The following is an 18,542-nucleotide window of genomic DNA, read 5'->3' on the forward strand; positions in this document are numbered from 1 at the left end:
GCAGGTTGCAAACAGCAGCTGCATTTTTATGTTCCTGTCCTCTGACCTTCAAAGTCACCCACCAATGTCACACAGGCCTTCGGCGTCACTGAGAGGTTCCAGGCCTAACGGTACCAGATCGGGCAGTGGGTTTTCAGAGTGCACACTTCAAAAACGCACACTAGTTGATGGTGTCACTCAGCCGGGGCGAGGCCATGGCTGGCGACAGTGTGGAAACAGGGACGCCTGCTCTGGGTTCTCGAAGCCCAGGGGCACCTTGACCTTGAACCCTTTCCGCACTGGCACCAGCTATTCGCATGTCATGAGTCGCTGAGGACGGCCTGTGCTCTCATCCACCACTATAGCTTGTGTCCAGAGTAAGCTGCAGAGGACATCTTCCTGTGGACCCCGAAGAAGGACTAGGAGATGGGCATCACTATGATCCTACTGCATAGCTAAGAAACTGAGGCCCGGGGAAGAGAATCAACTTCCTCTAAGCCCTGCTGCTAGTTATTAATAAAGCCAGGCTCAGAACCTGTGAGAACTCTAAATCAGAACTTGGCAAACATTTTTGCAAATGTGGGTGAATTCTGCTGGCCTCGTGGTCTCTGTCCTAACGACCCCACAGAGCCGCTGGAGTGTGAAAGCAGCCACACACAACACACAAATGGCACTGGTTGTTGTGTTCCAATAAAACTTTATTGACAAAGACAAGTGGAGGGCTGAGTTTGACCTAAACCACTGGAGTGGAAGTACAAGTGTGTGCATGGATACGTGAATGGGAGAACCTGAGGGGAATGTTTTCTCCTTGCCTTCTTTCTAAGGTGACTTTAACTCAGAGCACAAGGGATGTCTCAGTGGGTGCGGGGGGTGACTGGTGGAACCTGCTATTTGTGGCATCCAGCAGACGCGGTCTTGCTGAGGGCCTCTGTCTCCAGATATTTCCCTTCTAAGGACTTCTAAGGACTGGCCTTAGCCCTAACCCCAAATTCTGTAGAAGCAGAGACAAGTTCTGCAGAAATTTCCCAGAGAACAAATTTAGGGGAAAGTCCCTTCCACCAAATGGCCCAGCTGCCAGGAGACATGGGTCCCTTCTCCCAGGGACACCCACACCCACTTTGTGGGAGGGAGGCTGCTGGGCACAGCTCAGAAGTGAGCCCTGAAGCCAGGCACAGTGGTACATGCCTGTAAAATCCCAGCCACTCAGGAGACTGAGGCAGGAGGGCAGCCTGGGCAACTTAGCCGGACCATTTCAAAACACAGAACAAAGACAAGCAGGGAGCCCTGAGGCCTTGGGCAGGTGGGCCACGCCCCTCACTTCTCCTTGACCTGATTGGTCAGAGAAAGCTGGGGACAAGGACAGTGCCTTCCAGCAGCACAGCCTTCTAGAAAATACCAGGAGAAGAGACCACTCGGGGAAGGAAGAGGGAAGGAGAAAAGAGCAAAAAGAATGTTTTGTCCCCAAAGTAGGAGGAAACGGAAGCTCGGAGAGCCACAGCACCTCCAAGGCTGTCCAGCTGCCCCCTCCCTTGAGGCCCCTGCCGCGCTGACCCACAAGCTGCCCGCAGACTGAAAGGAACCCTGTCCAGGTGTCCACACACACTGCCGTTACCTACACGCGGATGCCGTGGCTATGGACAGAAACATGTGAAGAGCAGACCAACGCCCTGACTGCTGCGAGGTCTTGGCTGCGTGGCAGATACCTCCTCCCACTGGATGGTGGCGAATGTAGTCTTAGGGGTCAGAAAACCCGTCACGGCCCAGCCCTGCCTTCACAGCCTGGGGCCCCGGCTACAGGCAGCAGTGTTTGCGGCCTCAGGGGCCTCGTCTGCGAAATGGGAACGAGGACAGAGCCCGGCTGCTGGGCCCTGAAGGACAGGGTGTGCGTGATCCACCGGGCACACGGTGAGGGCTCAGCAATGTCAGACGCGAGGGCAACCGCGGGCCACAGCCACCCCCGCCCCAGCCGCAGAGGTCCCCTGGGAGTGGGGACACCAGAAAAGGAAACAGTGAAGCACACAGGGTATACATGACGGCAAGAGTGAGGAAGGAGGAGGTGTGGGCGGGGAGGCCCGAGGGGCGCTGTGGTAGGTGCAGCCCTGGATCCCATCCCCAGAAACCCCAAAACGAAGAGCGGAAGGGGATCAGCCACACAGCGTCCATGGAAAGGTGGGCGCCACTGGCAATGGTGGACAAGCAGGAGGAGCTGCTGTGGGCTACTTCCCGAGCCCGATGCGCCGCCACCCCAGGGACAGGCACACTCTCCAAGTGACGGGGGACAACCTGTGCCCCCAAAGGCCGGGCGAAGCAGAGACGGGTCAGTCAGGCAGGGAGCAGGTGGAGCAGAAAGTTCTGGAATTGGACTCACACTGCCTGGCTGCACAGCTCACCCACCGGGTGACCTCCGGCGGCTACATGACCTCGGGGGGCTTTGGCTTTGTCGCTGGTGTCGCTGGGGAGACGGGAACGAGGCAGGTGTCTGTCTCTGGGGTTCTTGTGTAACTTGGAAGACAAAGGACTTTCTCCTTTTTTCTCTTTTTGCAGTGCTGGGGGTGGAACCCACAGCCCCGCACACGGTAGGTAAGTACTGTGCTGCTGAGCTGTACCCCAGGTCTTCTTATTGTGAGACAGGGTCTCAGTAAGTTGCCCCCAACTATTAAAATTCTAGCAAACAAAATATAACAAGTGGCCGGGACAGCAAAAGTATTTAGCAGCTGCTACGACACAGCACGGGCCAGAGGGGGCAGTCTGACCATCCAGGTGTGTCCCCATGCGAAAGCCCCTCGACCCCCAAGAGCAGCTCAAATCGGTACCACGCAGCTGGTGATACTTGATCGAATGGAATACACGGTCGCGGCGACAAAACCCAACCAGCCACATGGATGTGACCCTAAGAAACCTGTTCCAACACTTTTAAAACTTGGGGAAATGGCTCGAGGATCTCAACAGGCTTTAAATGAATACCCAGAGTTCTGGAACGCCCGGATTTGAATCCAGCGAGCTCTCCTCTTTGAGTCTCCTTCCCCCTCACCTCCTTTACCCACACAGATACCTCCTCACTCACAGCCAAGCATCTGAAACAAGAAAAAGCCTAGCCTGGAATCTCCTCCCATAGGTACTTCGCGGCTGCGTGGAGTAGCAGGATGTGGCTAGATCAGGAAGATGCCATGTGTGTACTCCCAGACAGCCTCACTGTGTGCCCTTCCAAGATGCCTTCAGCATATCTGATGCTTGAATAGGGTTGTGAAGGATAAGTAGGAGTTTATCAGGTAGACAGAGAGGTTGAGGGAGATGAGCCAGAATTGTTGGATCCAAATTAGGGGTCCTGAGCATCAGGCTGCAGTGCCTGTGATCTTGGAGCTGGGGGGAGCGAGGCAGGCGGAGCCCTCAGGACCTGGGTCCCCCGTTGTGGAGGGACCCAGCTCACCGCGGCCAGATCACAGTCCGTGTCTCTGCCACCATCCTTCTTGCCCAGGCTGCCACGGTCACAGTAACCACGGGCCGCCCCCCCCAGTGAAGGCAGAAAGGTGCGGCGCTTCTGCCCGGTTTTTCTTGGGAACATGGGCAAGGCGTCATTTTTCACCTTGTTTATAAGAAGCATTTCTGAATCAAAACAGTGCTGGACAAAGGCTGCTTCCTCAATCTCTGCCCTCATCCATGGTCCCCAAGGGCCACCTCTCAACAAGCCTGGGTGGACTCAGTTCCCAAATCCACGAAGAAAGCCTTTACACCGTGGAACATTCCAAACCCCTCTGGGGAAAGATAGTAGTGCAAGCAGATGACAGTGAGATGCATCACAGAGGCCAGCAAGGGGCCCTGCCTGTAGGGCAACACTTTGGATGAGAGGGCCAGGCTGTGGCCAAGAGACGCGGGCACGGGAGGACAACCAGCAGGGTCCTCCTGCCTGCACCTCTCACAGACACAAGGAGCCTCCAAGGGCCAGGACAGAGGACCGGCCAGCTGGTGCTGCGTCACGGGGCGCTGTCCTCCTGGTTCTGTGGTTGGCCTGAAGTGGGATGGACTTGTCGTGACACACGTGATGTCATGGAGGAACCGTGGAGATGGGGTGCACAAGGCAAGGCCAGATGCAGGCGGGATCCCAGTGTAAACCCCGAGTGCACAAAATGCCCAGCGTGGGCAGAGCCCAGACACAGAGCAGACGGCGGTGGCCAGGACCATGGTGGGTAGAGGACACTGGATGCACCGCATACCACAGAATTGGATACTTCAGAACAGCTCTGAATTTTATCTCAATTTTTTAAAGTCTAAGTCGAATGTAGGGATCCTGAGACCTTCCCAATGCCGACAGGAAAGCTAGCATCAGGGGCTGCTGTCCTTCCTGAGGGAGACTGCGGTGTGCACAGCCACAGGCCCTTGGTCCTCAGAGACAGGGTCCCACCCTGGACAGGCAGCAAGCAGCAAGGTGAGACCTGGGGCCTCACCGGACACTCGGAAGGGGCGGTTCTGGGACAGTAAGTCGCTGGCTGGGAGTAGTCACGTGCCAATAATTGAGGTGACAGATGGCGCCAGGATGGAGCAGAGCTGTTTCTAAGACGTCCTTGATCCCCCTCACAGGGTGAGCCACGGCCCGGGCCACGTGTGCGGTGTGATGGATCCACGCTGCCAGTCCCCACATACCCATGGCCCTGGTGATGCCCCGGCCAGCTCCACAGCCACTCTGGGAGGTCCGGTGCCCCTTCTGACGGGCCAGGGTGATTCAGTCGCAGGTACAAACACTGCCGTAGGCTCACTCGACTGAAATAAATAATCTCAAAGCCGGATTAAGAGTCTGTTTCCTGAGCTTCGGGCTCACAGTTTATTCAACCATCAAATATTTACTGAGCACTTCCTGTGTGACACGGAGGTACTGCCAGGGTAGTATTCTGGGTGCTGGGGACACAGCTTCCAACAGAACAGACAGGGCTCCTTTCCCTCATGGGCCACCATCCTAGCGGAGGGCTTTGCAACACAGCTGAACCCCGTCTCTCCAGTGGGGTCCCTGTCTCCTCGGGGCCTGCTCTGCCAGCTACAGGTCAGCCACAATTACCTTCCACTTTCCTGCTGTGCTCAGCACCCTCCAGTAGCCGTGTGTGGGGGAACGTGGCTGTACTCTCAGCACTCCGGGAGGCCGAGGCAGGAGGACTGAATGTCTCAGCCGAGCCTGGGCAAACTTAGCCAGACCCTGTCTCAAAAAAAAAGTACTCTCAACGCTGCACCCTTGACCCTTGACCCCACTTCTTGACCCTTGACCCTACTCCAAGCCCGGGCTGAAGCCGCCTTCCCTTCCCCTTCGACTCACACACAGGCAGCCCTCTCCCCCCTTTGCCAGCGCCATGGCCTCTCGCTCTCCGTCTGGAGTCTGTGTTCCCCTCTGGACCTCCTCCCCAAGCGTCACCGCAGTGCTCCTCTGTTCCCCAACAGTCTCGGAGTCTTCTTCCCGAGACACCACCTGGGGGTCTTTCTCGGTCCAGGCCCTGAATAGCCTGTCACTCACCCCCCTGCCTCTGGTAATGCAGCAGCCTCTAAGGGCTTTGCGGATGTTCTGGTCCTTCCCGGAGCCCATGTGGAAAAAAGTGTCCCAAAATGTCTTAGCGGAGACAGAGAAGAAAAAATTTTGACCTAAAGAAAGGAAAAGGCGCTGCGGGCGACAGCGCAAAGAGGACAAAGGGACCACGAGTCGCTGTCCTTCACACCTACTCTGCACAGGCCCTGGGCTCCAACCGCCCCCTCCACTGAGACACAAGTCTTTTTCTAAAAGGCAGAATCCGGCACCAATGCAGAAAGAATTCCCATTTAGCCTGGGACAGCTGCTCCCTGAGCAACGAGGACAGCCTGGTGGCCGAGGCCCGCAGGGTCACGCAGGTGGCCTCCGGGGCTCCGTCGGGACCACAGCTGGACGAGAGGCCTGCAGCCTCTCAGACGCCGCCACTGCCATCAGCAGGGGGACGAGGGGGCCAGATGTTGGCGAGAACCTGGGAACAATTCTGTCTTTCACCACAGGTCAGGCGGCCAAGGGCAGAGTAGTGCCAGCCAGAGCTCACCCTGCGAGTGCCAGGGCCTCAGGAACTTTAATGATTGTAGACAAGAATACCCCTCTTTTCCACGACTTCCGGGGGCCAGGAGATAGCGAACTTCACTCCTTTCTCGCTGCACACTGTCATCGGGAGCACCTTCCACCAAACGCTGCCCCATCAGGATTCGGGCAGGGGGTGGCAGCGGGGCCTGCGCTCATGTCCCCACCTGCTGTGTGTGGCACCCTCATTCTCCCGGTTTCCCTCTTTCCTCAGCTCAGGCCGTGGGGCACGCCTGCCCGAGGACAGCACATCCAGTCACCAGATTCCTCCGGCTCTGCTGCTTCTAGCGTCCTGGTCTTGGGAGCCGAGGCCACACCTGTACGTGGATGGTGCCCAGCGCCTGCCGGCCACCACTCTCGGGACGCTTCTCCTCAGGTCTGGGCTGGCTGGGCCTGGCGTGCTTGCCCGCCTGCAGCCTTGGAACTCGGGTCTTCCTCTGTTTACTGGCAAAGAGGCCCAGAGTGACTCAAAGCAAGGCCCTGCAGCTGGAAGCCCAGGGTGCAGCTAAAGGTCACTCCCGCCCTGCGGGGCAGCTCTTTGATCCTCTGATTCCCAGAGGGACCCACCCCCACCGCATCTGATAAGTGGCTCTTGAGAGTGTCCCTTGACCCGGTCAGGCTCCAAGGAACAGGCCGAGTGGCATTCACGTTCCAGGGAGGGATCTCGGGTGGAGGCCAAGCACGGGGGTCCTGACACGCAGGAAAAGCCCCCACCAGGGAGCAGCCTCAGGCCAGGTCCCCACGCTCCACACCAGCTCTGAGTCCTCTGAGAAGAGGCAGGCAGTTCATCGGCCCGGGCCTCAGTTTCCTCTCTGGACTGAGCCCAGGGTGCTTGTGTGAGGGTTAATGCGGCACTGTTCCTAAGATGCGGAGCCCAGCCACTCCCCGCCTGCATGTGCACACCCTAAGGAACCAAAAACCGGACTCAAATATTTGCACAAGAACGCTCGAGGCAGGTTATTCAGAGGAGCTGAGAGGCGGAAATCCCCACGGTGCTGGGACAGAAGGATGGATGGAGAGCACATCTGGTAAACGAGGACACCAAGGGCCAGCAGCCACCGAAAGGACTGAAGCCCCTGGCACGGGTGGACCTGCAGACAGCTGCCACGCGACAGAGGCCGGACATGAAGGCCGCAGGAGGGTGCTCCGAACACCCGGCCTGGGCGAGTGACCCACTTCGTCCTGGGCCTGGGACCTGGGAGACCAGGCACCCATCGCCCTGACACCCGCCTGTCTCCGTCCTACCCAGTGCTTTGTCAACCCGCTACACCTCTTCTTTTTTTAGCAGCAGAACCCTTTTTGCAAATGAAATCTGTGCCCAGAGCCCCAGTGGGTAAAACCTCAGGCAGGCCATCCAGGGAGGTGGCACAGGGCCTGGGCCATGTCCCCCCATACCCCTGTGGTCTCCCCAAGTCTGGCTTCCTGGTGAGATGGTCTGGAGCTGTCCTGCCTGCTGGTCTCCTACCAGGCTCCTACTTTAAGGGACAGATGGCTTTGCCAAGAGAAGCTGGCTCCAAAGCCTGGGGGGCTGTTGGGGGCGCAAGAAAAAGGACTGGAGTTTTGGCACATCGAGAGAGCAGGACAACAGCTGGGCATCGTGGTGGTGGACGCCTGAAACCCCAGCACTCTGGGAGGCTGATGCAGGAGCGTGGCAAGTTCAAGCCCAGGCTGGGCAATTCAGCAACTTAGCAAGAATAAGAAAAGAGCTGGAAGGTAGTCCAGTATGAAGGCCCTGGGTTCAATTCCCAGTGCTTTGATCAATCAATCAAAAACAGAGGGCCTAGGCTGGGGATTAGCTCAGTGGCACCATGCCTGCCTTGCAAGCACAAGGCCCTGAGTTCAATCTCCGGTACTAAAACCAGAACAAAACAAAACTGAGGCACAGAGCAATCAGGGTGCTCATACCAGGATCACCTGGAATTCCTGGTCTGAACTGAAGATTTTACAGAGGAGAAAAACAGATTTAGGAGAAGGAAGCTGTTTTCTCAGAGCTGACGTGTTCCCACCGGGTGGGGAGGAGAGGAGAGGAGAGGAGGCGTGGAGAGAGGAAGGCACATGGGGGTCAGGGGCCCCTCGAGGGGCCAGGCAGGAGGCCGGTGACCCCAGGGTGGCAGTGGCCCTTCCCAGCTGGTGGCAACTGCTTCCAGGTCACAGTCCCGGGGGGAGGGGCAGGGAGGATTTCTGTGCATGTTCTTCGAGGAAAAGCTCAGGACAATTTCATAGCTGCAGGGCTGAAGCGACAGAGAAGGGCCCTGAGATGCAGGAGGAGGATGGGAGGCCCCAGGGACCTCTCCGTCATTCCTCCAACCCAGGTGACGACGCACGGTAATTCACTGAGAAGTCCTGCAGCCAGGAAGCCTGCTGTTTGCTGGACACCAGTGAACTTATTTTTTGTCCATTTTATTGCTGTTGTTTTTACTTTTGCTAGCAAACCTACTGACGTCATAGGAAAAAACCACCTCAGGAAACACCAGGCTAAGATATTCCTTGGTCTGAGGTGGAGAAGTGGGTGGCAGTGTCCTTCTTCCGGAAGGAGAAAAGAAACCCCCTCAACTCACTGGCCAGCTTGAGGCTCTCTGGCCCTGCTCCCTCAGCTCTCAGACGGAGGTGAATCCCACAGGTTTTTCTTTCTTTGAGGGAGAGAATGGGGTCTTTCTCAGGCAGTCCCAGGCTGTCAGAAAAGGCGGCCCCTCCCAGTGGGGTGCTACAGAGTTCAGACAAGATGATACAGGAGGAGTGCTCAGGACGCGCCAGGCACCAGGACGCATTTGGGAGGCCTTGCCCTTGTTGTGAAAAGTTTCACCGGATTTATTCAAGTACAGGTGAAGGGACCAAAAGGGTCAGACAGAGTCAGACTCTGATTCAGAAAAATGCTCAACCCCAAGAGATGGCACTGGCTCAGCCCACCCCTGCCAGACCCAGGAAGGGGCAGAGGAGACCTAGGCTTGGATGATGGGGGTCAGGCTGCACGGATGTCACTACCTTCGCATCCCCAGGGGCACCGCAGAGGTAGGAGGGGCAGGAAGGAGCTGTCCCCAGGCCTCGGTTGTTTACTCTGCACTAATGAAGTCAACCCCACAGGGACCTGGCCTTCCGGGCCCCAGCATCTGAACTGTCATGGCTGTTCAGAGGCCACGGTCACCCAGCCCCAGCCTGAGCCCAGAAAATGTTTTCCTTCCCAGCCCCCGTGTGTAGCTTGGCGAGGCCCAGCCAGTATGGGCGTGAGAGGGGTCCCTGCAAGGCCAACTCAGTCCCAGCAGCTCCTCAGAAACGTCCCCACCCCACCTGGCCTGACCTGGGCTCATGAGCCTCATCTCTGTGCCTCAGTTTCCCCCTCTGTAAGACGGGGATGATCTGACAGGCCCCTCGTGTGTCTGGGTAAAGGCTGAACGAGACTAACTGGGGTCGCACACACTAAGTGCTCAGTTAGTGTCAGTTCTTCCAGCCAGGTGGTGCAGGCCTGTGATCCAAGCACTTGAGAGGCCGAGGCAGGAGAATCACCAGGAGTTGGATCTAGGCTATCTAGGCCTGGGCTAGATAGTGAGTTCCAGGCCAGCCTGAACTACAGAGGGAGACCGTGTCTCAATCTTAGTTACTCTATCAGGTGGCTGCTGAGCAGGGGCAGGGATGGCAGCTGTCCCCAGAAGCCACGCCATGGCCCCCAAAGGGCAGAACAGCCACATGGAACCTGTGTGCAGATGAGCGAGGTGTGTGCCGAGGGCAGGAGGCATGGCAGCCGTGCCTCCCAGTGTTCCCGAGAGACTGGGCCTCCATTTCCCAACAAGTCCATCGACAAAGCCTCTGATAGTGTCCCAGAGTTCACTGGACCTGCTTCTTCCCCAGTGGGGTGGCAGATGCCCGGAGCAGGCAGTGGCAGGCTGTGCTGAGCTCCCGGCTCCGCCAGGTCCCAAGGCCCTGCCCAGTCCTGCTCAGCCAACAGCACCAGGTGCCAAGCCTGGCAGCCGTGCCGCATCCCGCTGCCAGCCAGCCTGAGGACTCCTGGGCCTACAGAGGCTGCTGGTGCCAGGCGTGGGCAGCCCGCGGGCGGACCAAGAGGTGGAGGCAGGGGTGGGGGTGGCGAGGGTGGGTGGCGGTCTGGAGGCCTGAAGACCTGCACAGGGGCCCGGGCGGCAGCGGGGCAGCTCCTGGGCTCTGGCTGGCACACCTGGCAGTGCCAACCCTGGGGACCAGCATGGCCCCACACAAGGGTCTATGACACCCTGCGCCTGTGCTGTCCAATGCAGTGTCAACATGCAGCTACTGAGCTCCTGGATGCGTGCAGCCAGAGCAACCAGCAGCCCAAATCCTTCTGTGAGGCGGAGTGACAATCATGCTGGCTTTTGGCGACAAAGGAGGCTCTGAGGCTCACCTCTCAGTGCCGACCTCCGGGAAGGCCCAGCACATGGGTGGGCTGGCCATCGACTCACTGTGCAGAGCCTGTCCCTCCACGAGAAGCATCGGGTCAGTGTCACAACCACCGCCAGGCACCTGGCCAGCCCTGGGCCACCAGGCAAGCAGAACCATCAAGAAAGGAGTCCAGATATGAGATGAGACAGAGCAGGGCTCAGGATCCCAGCTCAGGGGTATCACAATCCCCAACTTGAAACTGTACTACAAAGCCCCTGTGATAAAAACAGCATGGTACTGGCAAAGAAACAAACCCAAGGATCAGTGAAATAGATTGGAAAATGCAGAAACAACTTCAGACACACTCAGCCACCTCATCTTTGACAAAGGAGCCAACTCTCCTCACTGGAGGAAAGATAGCCTCTTCAATAAATGGTTTTAGAAAAACTGGATTTCAACTTGCAAAAGATTAAAACTAGACCCCTATCTTTCACTATGCACTAAACTAAAATCAAAGTGGATTAAAGATCTAAATATTAAAATAGAAACACTAAACTTGCTGGAAGATAAATGAGGTAGAACTCTCAAAGACACTGGCATAGGAAAAGACTTGATGAACAAAATCTCAGTAGCACGGGAACTAGCACAAAGAATCAACAACTGGGATCTTATCTAATTAAAAAGCTTCTGCACTGCAAGAGAAACCATCAACAGAGCTAACAGACAACCCACAATGTGGGAAAAAAATTTTAGCAGCTGCACCTCAGACAAAGGACTGCTATCTAGAATATATAAAGAACTTTAAAAAAAATCAGGCCCTTCAAATATAAAGACCCAATTCAAAAATGGGCATCTGAAATGAACAGACATTTCTCAGACAAAGAAGTAAAAGCAGCAAATAAACATATGAAAAAATGTTCCACATCACTGGTCATTCGAGAGATGCAGATGAAAACAACACTGAGATTCCAGCTCACCCCACAAAGAATGGCTGCTATCAAGAAATCAACAAATAACAAATGCTGGCGGGGCTGTGGGGAGAAAGGAACCCTTCTCCATTGTTGGTGGGAGTGCAGACTGGTGCAACCACTGTGGAAATCAGTATGGAGATACCTCAAAGAACTAGGACTAGAGGTCCCATTTGACCCAGCTATTCCCCTGCTGGGTATCTTCCCTAAAGAATTAAAAGAATCATACCACAGTGATATATGTGCACCCATGCTTATAGCGGCACAGTTTGCAATAGCTAAAGCTTGGAAACAGCCCAAATGCCCATCAACTGAAGACTGAATGAAGAAGATGTGGGTTTTTTTTATAAAATGGAGTACTACTCAGCCATAAAGAATGAGAAACTACAGACATTTATAGCGAAGTGGATGCACATTGAGGCGATACTCTTAAGCAAAATAAATAGGGCACACGTGTGTAAATACCAAATAGTTTCCCTGGTGTGAGAAACTGAAAGTGTAAATAAGAATCAAAATGTATAACAGATAATGTGAAACAGGAAGAAAAGGTCTAAAGGGGAAGAGGAAGTGGGAGGGGTAGGGGGAAGGAAAAAGGGAAAGGAAAAAAATATGAGAAAAGGAAAAACATGGAAACAAAGCATAAGTAAATAGGGAGGGGGGGAGGGAGGGCAGGGGAAGGGGGAAAAATAAGAACCGAGATATATCATGTACAGGTACAAGCTCCCAGTGGTGAACGTAACTGTATCGTACACCTAAAATGTACCAATAAACTTAATGAAAAAAAAAGATCCCAGCTCAACCACATGCAGCGGCAGGGGCCACCGAGCAAGAGGCCTCAGGGTCTGCGTCCCTGAGAAAGGGTGTGAGGCCCACCTCCCGGGCGTGCGGACGGAGACTGAAACAGAAGAGCCAGGGCACGGTGGGCACTCTGGGGCCACGGGCTCTGCAGCTCGGTGCTGGCTCTGAGAGTCGCGGCAGAGTGGAGGCAGAAAGAGCCCTGCGTGTCCTTTCCTTCTATTTCTGCACCCGCCCTCAGCCCCGAGCTGTGCTGGGAGCAGCGGCTCTGCCCAGAGTGGACCCCATTCCTAGACAGTGCGAAGGCCACGCAGGAGGCCAGTGGTGGGGATCAGAGCCTGGCCCCCTGGGGGAACCGGGAGAGAGGCCTTTCGGGTCTCTAGACCCTGGGGAGAGTCCAGACGCAAGACTGAGAAGCAGGGACAGCTAGGGACGCAACACCAGTGTGGTCCTGATGAGGCAGGGCAGCGACAGGGCCACAGGCACCAAGGGTCCAGGGTGTGAAGCCCCCACAGGGGCGGGCGGGGCTCAGGGGAGGCTTTGGGCCCCCAGCGGGGTCCCCACACAGCCCCCGCCCCACACAGGCAGGCGGGCAGGGTGTGGCTGGTCACCGCTCAGAGTGGGACACACCCAGCCCACCCCACGGGAGAGGGGGACAGGCCTTTGTATCTCTAATCAATTACTTGCTAGAACAGTTTCAGATATTCAGAAAAACTGCCCAGACAGTACAGGGAGTTCCCGTGTCCGCACCCCACACCCAGCTTCCTCTACTATTTACATCTTAGAGCAGTGGGGTACATTTTGTAACAACTAATGCAACGGCATCAGTGCATCATGATGACTGAAGTCCACACTGCATTCCAACTTCTGCTTTCTCTGGGCTGTCACCTCTCAGGCTGTTTTGTTTTCTGAGACAGGGTCTCGCTGTGTAGTTCAGGCTGGCCTTGGCCTCACTATGTAGCCCAGGCTGGCCTCGAACTTGCAGCGACCCTCCTGCCTCTGCCTCCTGAGTGCTGGGATTACTGCAGCACCATGCCAACCCTACTTTGCTAGTTTTGAAGAGTGCTGGGCACATACCCTACAGACAGGCCTGCAATGGGGATGTGTCTGATAATCTCCTCATGGTCACACTGGGGTCATGGATTCCTGGGCAGAAGGTCCAGAGATCAAACGTCCTCCAGCGCCCACTCATTGTGAGTGGAACTGTGCTGCGGGTGGGTGGCCGGGCAGGGCAGGCCCAGGAGACACTGGCAACTGACGACCTGCAGGCAGGAACTCGCAGCGGGGAGGGGGCTGGGACCTCCGGGGACGCCCTTCCCCTCCTGGGCCTCTGGGTCCCCACTGGCCTCTTCCTGGCCACCCCACGTGGGCCACAAAGGAGGGGCTCCAGAGGCTGCCTCCATGAGGCTCAAGTCTCGGCAAGGAGACCTGGGATGAGAGGACCCCGCAGCAGGGCGTGGTGGAGTGAGGTCCCCACTGGAGGCTCCCCAGGGGGAGGGAGGGAGAAAGAGTCCAGGCAGCCGTGCAGGAGGACGGCAAAGGAGCGTGGGTGAGGGCCAGCGGCAGCACAGCACGCACTCCCAGGGCACCAGTGACCCGGGGCACGACACACACCGCCTGTCCTCCAGCACGCTGCAGGCGACTGCTACTTCCACTTCCGGACGCACAAATTGGCCAAGAGACCCAGGCCCAGCACAGGTCACCCCAGAAGTGTGGACCGCTCCCTCCGAGACAGCCAGGTACCAAGGGGGCAGAGTGAATGCACTCAGGGGCCGTGGCAAGCACTGGGCTCCAGCCCCAGAACCAAGCCTGTGGCTCAGCCTCCCCGGGCCACCTTGCCACCATGCGCCTCGGGGCTCCCAGCTGCACGAAGGGGCACCAGGTCTGCTACGCACAGAGAGCCTGGTGCACAGCGGGTGCTGGGAGCAGTGATGCCACCTGCTCAGGGGACCCCAGGCAGGGAGCGGGGAGGGGAGGGGAGTGCTCAAGGCACCAAGTTAGAGGGAGGGGCAACGCACCCAGCAGGGTGCATGGGTCCCCTTCCTCCAAAACGCACAGCTCTCTAGGTTTCCACTTGGAAAGCCGCATGCCGTTTCCAGCTTCATCCGCGCCTCTGCTTATCAGGAGCCTGGGGTGTTCCGTGCACCGTGACTGCCGCCAACCTCTCTCCACTCCTCCCTCTTGGTTTCTTATTAATCCCCACTGCTCCTTCCGTAGGAAGGTCTGGGGCTGCCCCTGGCCAGCCGTGCCGCGCACCACGTCCACGGGTCTTCGCCTTTCGGGCTGGGTGCCGGCCGGCCAGTCTGTCTGCTGCTCCGAGCGCTGGGTCACTCTGTTAAGCAGCCAAACCCAGCTGGCCCTTCCTTGGCAGCGTCCATCTCCACCAACGGAAAAAGCTGAGGTTCAGGCGGCTGCTGCTCAGAGGTCAACCCCTGCTAACCCGCTTGAAAGCAAGGAGTAAATGTCAAAGTTTCCGCTCCCTCCCTCCTCCCTGGCAAGCCAGGGGCAGGGCCTCCCCACCAGGCCGCTGCACTGTGGGTCCCCTTCCCCGAGCCACTGCCTGGTACGGAGCAGGAGTGACTCACTCTGCCAGGGCAGTGCCTTGCCCTGTGCCCCGGGGACCCTGCGAGGGGAGACATGGGCCGCCCCCTGCAGAGGGTGTGGGGCGGCTCCTCCTGAAACCCCTGGGAGAAGCGGGCAGGGGCCTGGCCAGAGTAGGGGAAGGTTCGCTCTCAAAGGCCCCTGAGTCCACGAGAGGAGCCACAGGAGGAAGGCTGAGGGCGGTGCTGGACAGGCGAGGAAGGGAGGGAACCGCAGCTTGCTCCAGCCCCGGCAAAGGGCGGCATCCACACGTGGTCCCTCGGAAAACCTGCACGAGCCCTTCACAGAGGTGGGACCTGAGGCAGGCCCAGGCCGGGCGTCCCTTCCCAGAGTTGTGCAGCATGAGGATGTCCAGGGTGCGACTGCCACACTGCTCCCGGTGCCAGTCGTGCAGGGGGGCAGAGGCGTGTGCCAGGCTGAGCCACCCACAGACGCCACATCCAAGGACAGCAGAGACAGTGCCCACCACCACATGCCTCAGGAGTCCCCGGCAGGGCCTGGCATTGTGCCCGGACCCCTCCTGGCCTGGCGCACGGCTCCAACAGCCCAGTCAGCAGATGCAGGGTGGCTGGGGCTGACGAGTTCGTCTCTTGGGCTGCAGGGGTTCAGCCCGACTCATGCCACCTCCTCCCCCAGTCACATACACTGAAGGCTGGCACACAGGCTGACAAACAGGTGCACTGTGTGACCCTACCCAGCATCTCTAAGGTTCCCTCATGCTCCTTCCTATCAACCCCCCAGAGGAGTAACCTGTGTTCTGACCTCTGTCACTGCAGGCTGGTTCTGCAGCCCTTGAATTCCTGATTGGAATCACACACTATGCATTCACTTGTGCCTCTTATTTCACTCAGCATAAGATCTGTGAGATGTGTGCAGGAGTATCTTTTTCATTGCTCTATAATATTCCACCATGGTTATGCTGAAAACTGCTCACCTGTTCTACTGAGGATGGACTCTTGGGTTGTTTCCGGTTTGGGGCTTGCATTACTAAAGCTACTCTGAAAACCCTTGTTAGTGACTTTTGGCAGCATAAAGTACTGTGTTCTATTGGAAATACAACTGGGAGTAGCATTACTGGGTCCTGGATGTAGGAATGAATGTATTGGACCCTTGCTAAGAACTAAAAGGCAGGGAATATAAAGCTCACTACCTGTGAGGATCAGAAAGGTCTCGCAACATGCCCAGAGCACACAGCCAGGCTATGGAACCCACACTCCAGCTGCAGGGCTTCTCACCCACCTCAGGTAGGCGGGTGCTGTGGCAGGACTCGCCCCAGAAGGACAGAGACAGGGCGCAGGAGGGCAATGCCCCTCCACTCTCTGCACAAACAGCACGGTCTGACCTGTCCCCAGGAGGCTGGCCGGCCAGGTATGGGGCCCAGCAGGCTGAGCAAACACAGACGCATGAATGGGGCCTAAGTCCACCCAAACCCCAAGCACATAACTTCACCTGGAGGCCAGCAAGTCCAGCCACACTGGGGCACCCTCCTCCCTGGCCAGGGCGGCTCCAATCTGAGGTCCCTTTGTCCCCGCACTGTCGGGGACAGGGTGAAAGAATCCACGCTCGTCCACACAGACGACAGGCGGAGGTCTCAGGCCCCGCTGCCCGCCTGCAGCCTCAAAGAAGCAACTATCTGCCCGGGCCCTCGCACTTCCTGCTGAGGTCCCCAGCCTGTGCTGCACGTCCAGAGGGCTCACTGGCACCGGTCCTCAAGCCCAAAGGAGGGGACAAAGTGACACGTCCGCCTCAGGGACATGTGTCCCTTCCCACACAGCTGGGAGAGGGTGGGTGGGAGCTGTGTGTCCTGACCGGTTCCACACCGAGCTGAACATGAAGGAGATTAGTGTGTGGCACTGTGGGGCAGTCAGGGGCCACGGGATCAGACAGTGCAGGGACTGGGCCGCCACCCCGTGTAGCCCCCTCTCCCACGGGCAGTTGCTACCCCCACCCCACCATGACCCTGCCAGGACCATGGCGACCGGTCCAGACCTGGCCACATCCGGGTCCTTCCTTGGGGTCTGGAGCCTGCAGGGGGCACCCGGGCCCAGTTTCAGCACAAGGGGCAGGAGGAGGCTGGTTGGTCCCTGCCCACAGGCTACTCCAGCCAGCTGTGCTAGAATTGGGGTGCCGCCTGGAGGCAGCGCATCTCAGGGGTCCTGGAGGGTGAGGACGCTTCCCAGGGCAAGGACCAGGGTCCGCTGGGACCTGAAGGGACAAACTGCTCACAGAAGCTGGCCATGGTGCCTGAGGTCACCCTCCCTGCCCACCCGGGCTCAGTCCCCGGCTCAGTCCCTGCCCCGCCTGCCTTGAGGGTGGGGTGCGTCTATGAATGCCATGGGGACTGTCCCACGAACCAAGCCCCTGGTCCTCCCAGAGGCACTGGCTCCCCCCTGAAGTGACCTGCTCCTTTGCCGGGCACCTCGCCACCAGCCCCTCATCAGATCCACTCTGGAGGCCCCAAGCCCTGAGCCCCTGAGCCACACGCACATTCTCCCCGCCGGGCACAGACGCGGCACATGCACAGTCATTGCGTGGGGACCCAACCGGCCCGGCACGTCCCCACCTGCACACTTGCCCTCCGCACGCTCCTCCGTTGGCCTGGCTGTGTTTTATCCCTCCCTATGCGGCTGCTTTTCAGGGAGTACCTATCACACACATGCTGATTCTCCCCAGTCCCCAGTCTCTATAAACACAGCCCATGGCGTGGTCAGCACGACAGCCACCCGGCTTCTCAGCCCGCTGGGGATTCATGTGAGCTGTGAAAATCCAGGCTCCTTGGGGTGTAACAGCCACCCTGCTTCTCAGAACACCGACCTGTCCTAAACCTGCAGGGCACAGGCAGGAAGGGACGGCTGAGGGGATGGTCCACGTCCCGGGCTCTGTCGGCCAGGCTGGGAGGCCCCAGCTGGTGGGGGGGGGGCTCCCGCAGGCGGCACTGGGGCACTGATCTGCACCTGAACCCTGTGCCATGCAGCACCACACCGACCCCGACCGCACAGCTCGGGGTCACGAAAGAGGTCAGGCCCCCAAGGATGAGCTGCCGGCAGCAATGGGGGCCACGCCGACTCAGCGTGGCCCTGAGCTCCTGTGTTCGGGCTACACTCTGGCCTCTCCTCTCCAACTGTACTACAGAACCGTGCGCTCAGGAGCAGCCAAGAGCCAGCCGATTTGATGCTGTGTGCACTCTACCGGCACTTTAAATGCCCCATCATTACCAAACGCCCCTGGGGGCCACATCGGCCCCAGCTGAGTCCCTGTCCCCAGGGGCCCTCGATGGCAGGCTTCCTGTACACTTTCATGGCTTCCACCCGTGTCCTCTTCCTGTGGAGGACACCTCGTTGCACAGCATCATCTCCTGGCCTCCTCTGGGCTATGACAGCTTTTCACAGTCCTCATCCTCTAGGGCCTCCCGGTTCTGAGGGGCACTTGTCGGGTTTTCGCAGAATGTCCCTGTTTGAGTTCCTCCTATGTGACATCCCCCTGAGTGCATGAGATGTCTGGAATGGACCAGTTCCGCCTGGCCCCGCACACCTCAGCAGCACTGAGGCCACTCCCAGGACCCGTGCAGGCTCTGTCCTTCTCCAGAATGTGCGCCTCTTCCCAAACCGAGACGCTGCCCCATGGAGCTTGACTCCCCTGCTGCTCCCTCTGCATGGCGTCACCACGACTCTGCTCCTGTCTCCATGTACACAAATCAGAAGCCCAATGAGAGGCTGCCCCCTACCCACTAGGACGGCCACTGTCAAAAGCAGACGGAGCTGAGTGTCAGTGGGAAACCG

The 18,542-nt window shown here is 58.0% G+C and overlaps 1 protein-coding gene across 2 annotated transcripts in view; it reads right to left on the bottom strand.

The window, feature by feature from the left end:
• The window catches only part of Cmip (c-Maf inducing protein), a 183,103-nt gene that overhangs the window by 84,159 nt on the left and 80,402 nt on the right, over window positions 1–18,542 (bottom strand). The gene's annotated exons all lie outside the window — the stretch shown is intronic.

The sequence above is a fragment of the Heterocephalus glaber genome, unplaced genomic scaffold (assembly GCF_053883595.1).
Source record: "Heterocephalus glaber isolate CG9 unplaced genomic scaffold, H.glaber_assembly_v1.0 deba00000071, whole genome shotgun sequence".
In the NCBI taxonomy this organism is placed as follows: domain Eukaryota; kingdom Metazoa; phylum Chordata; class Mammalia; order Rodentia; family Bathyergidae; genus Heterocephalus; species Heterocephalus glaber.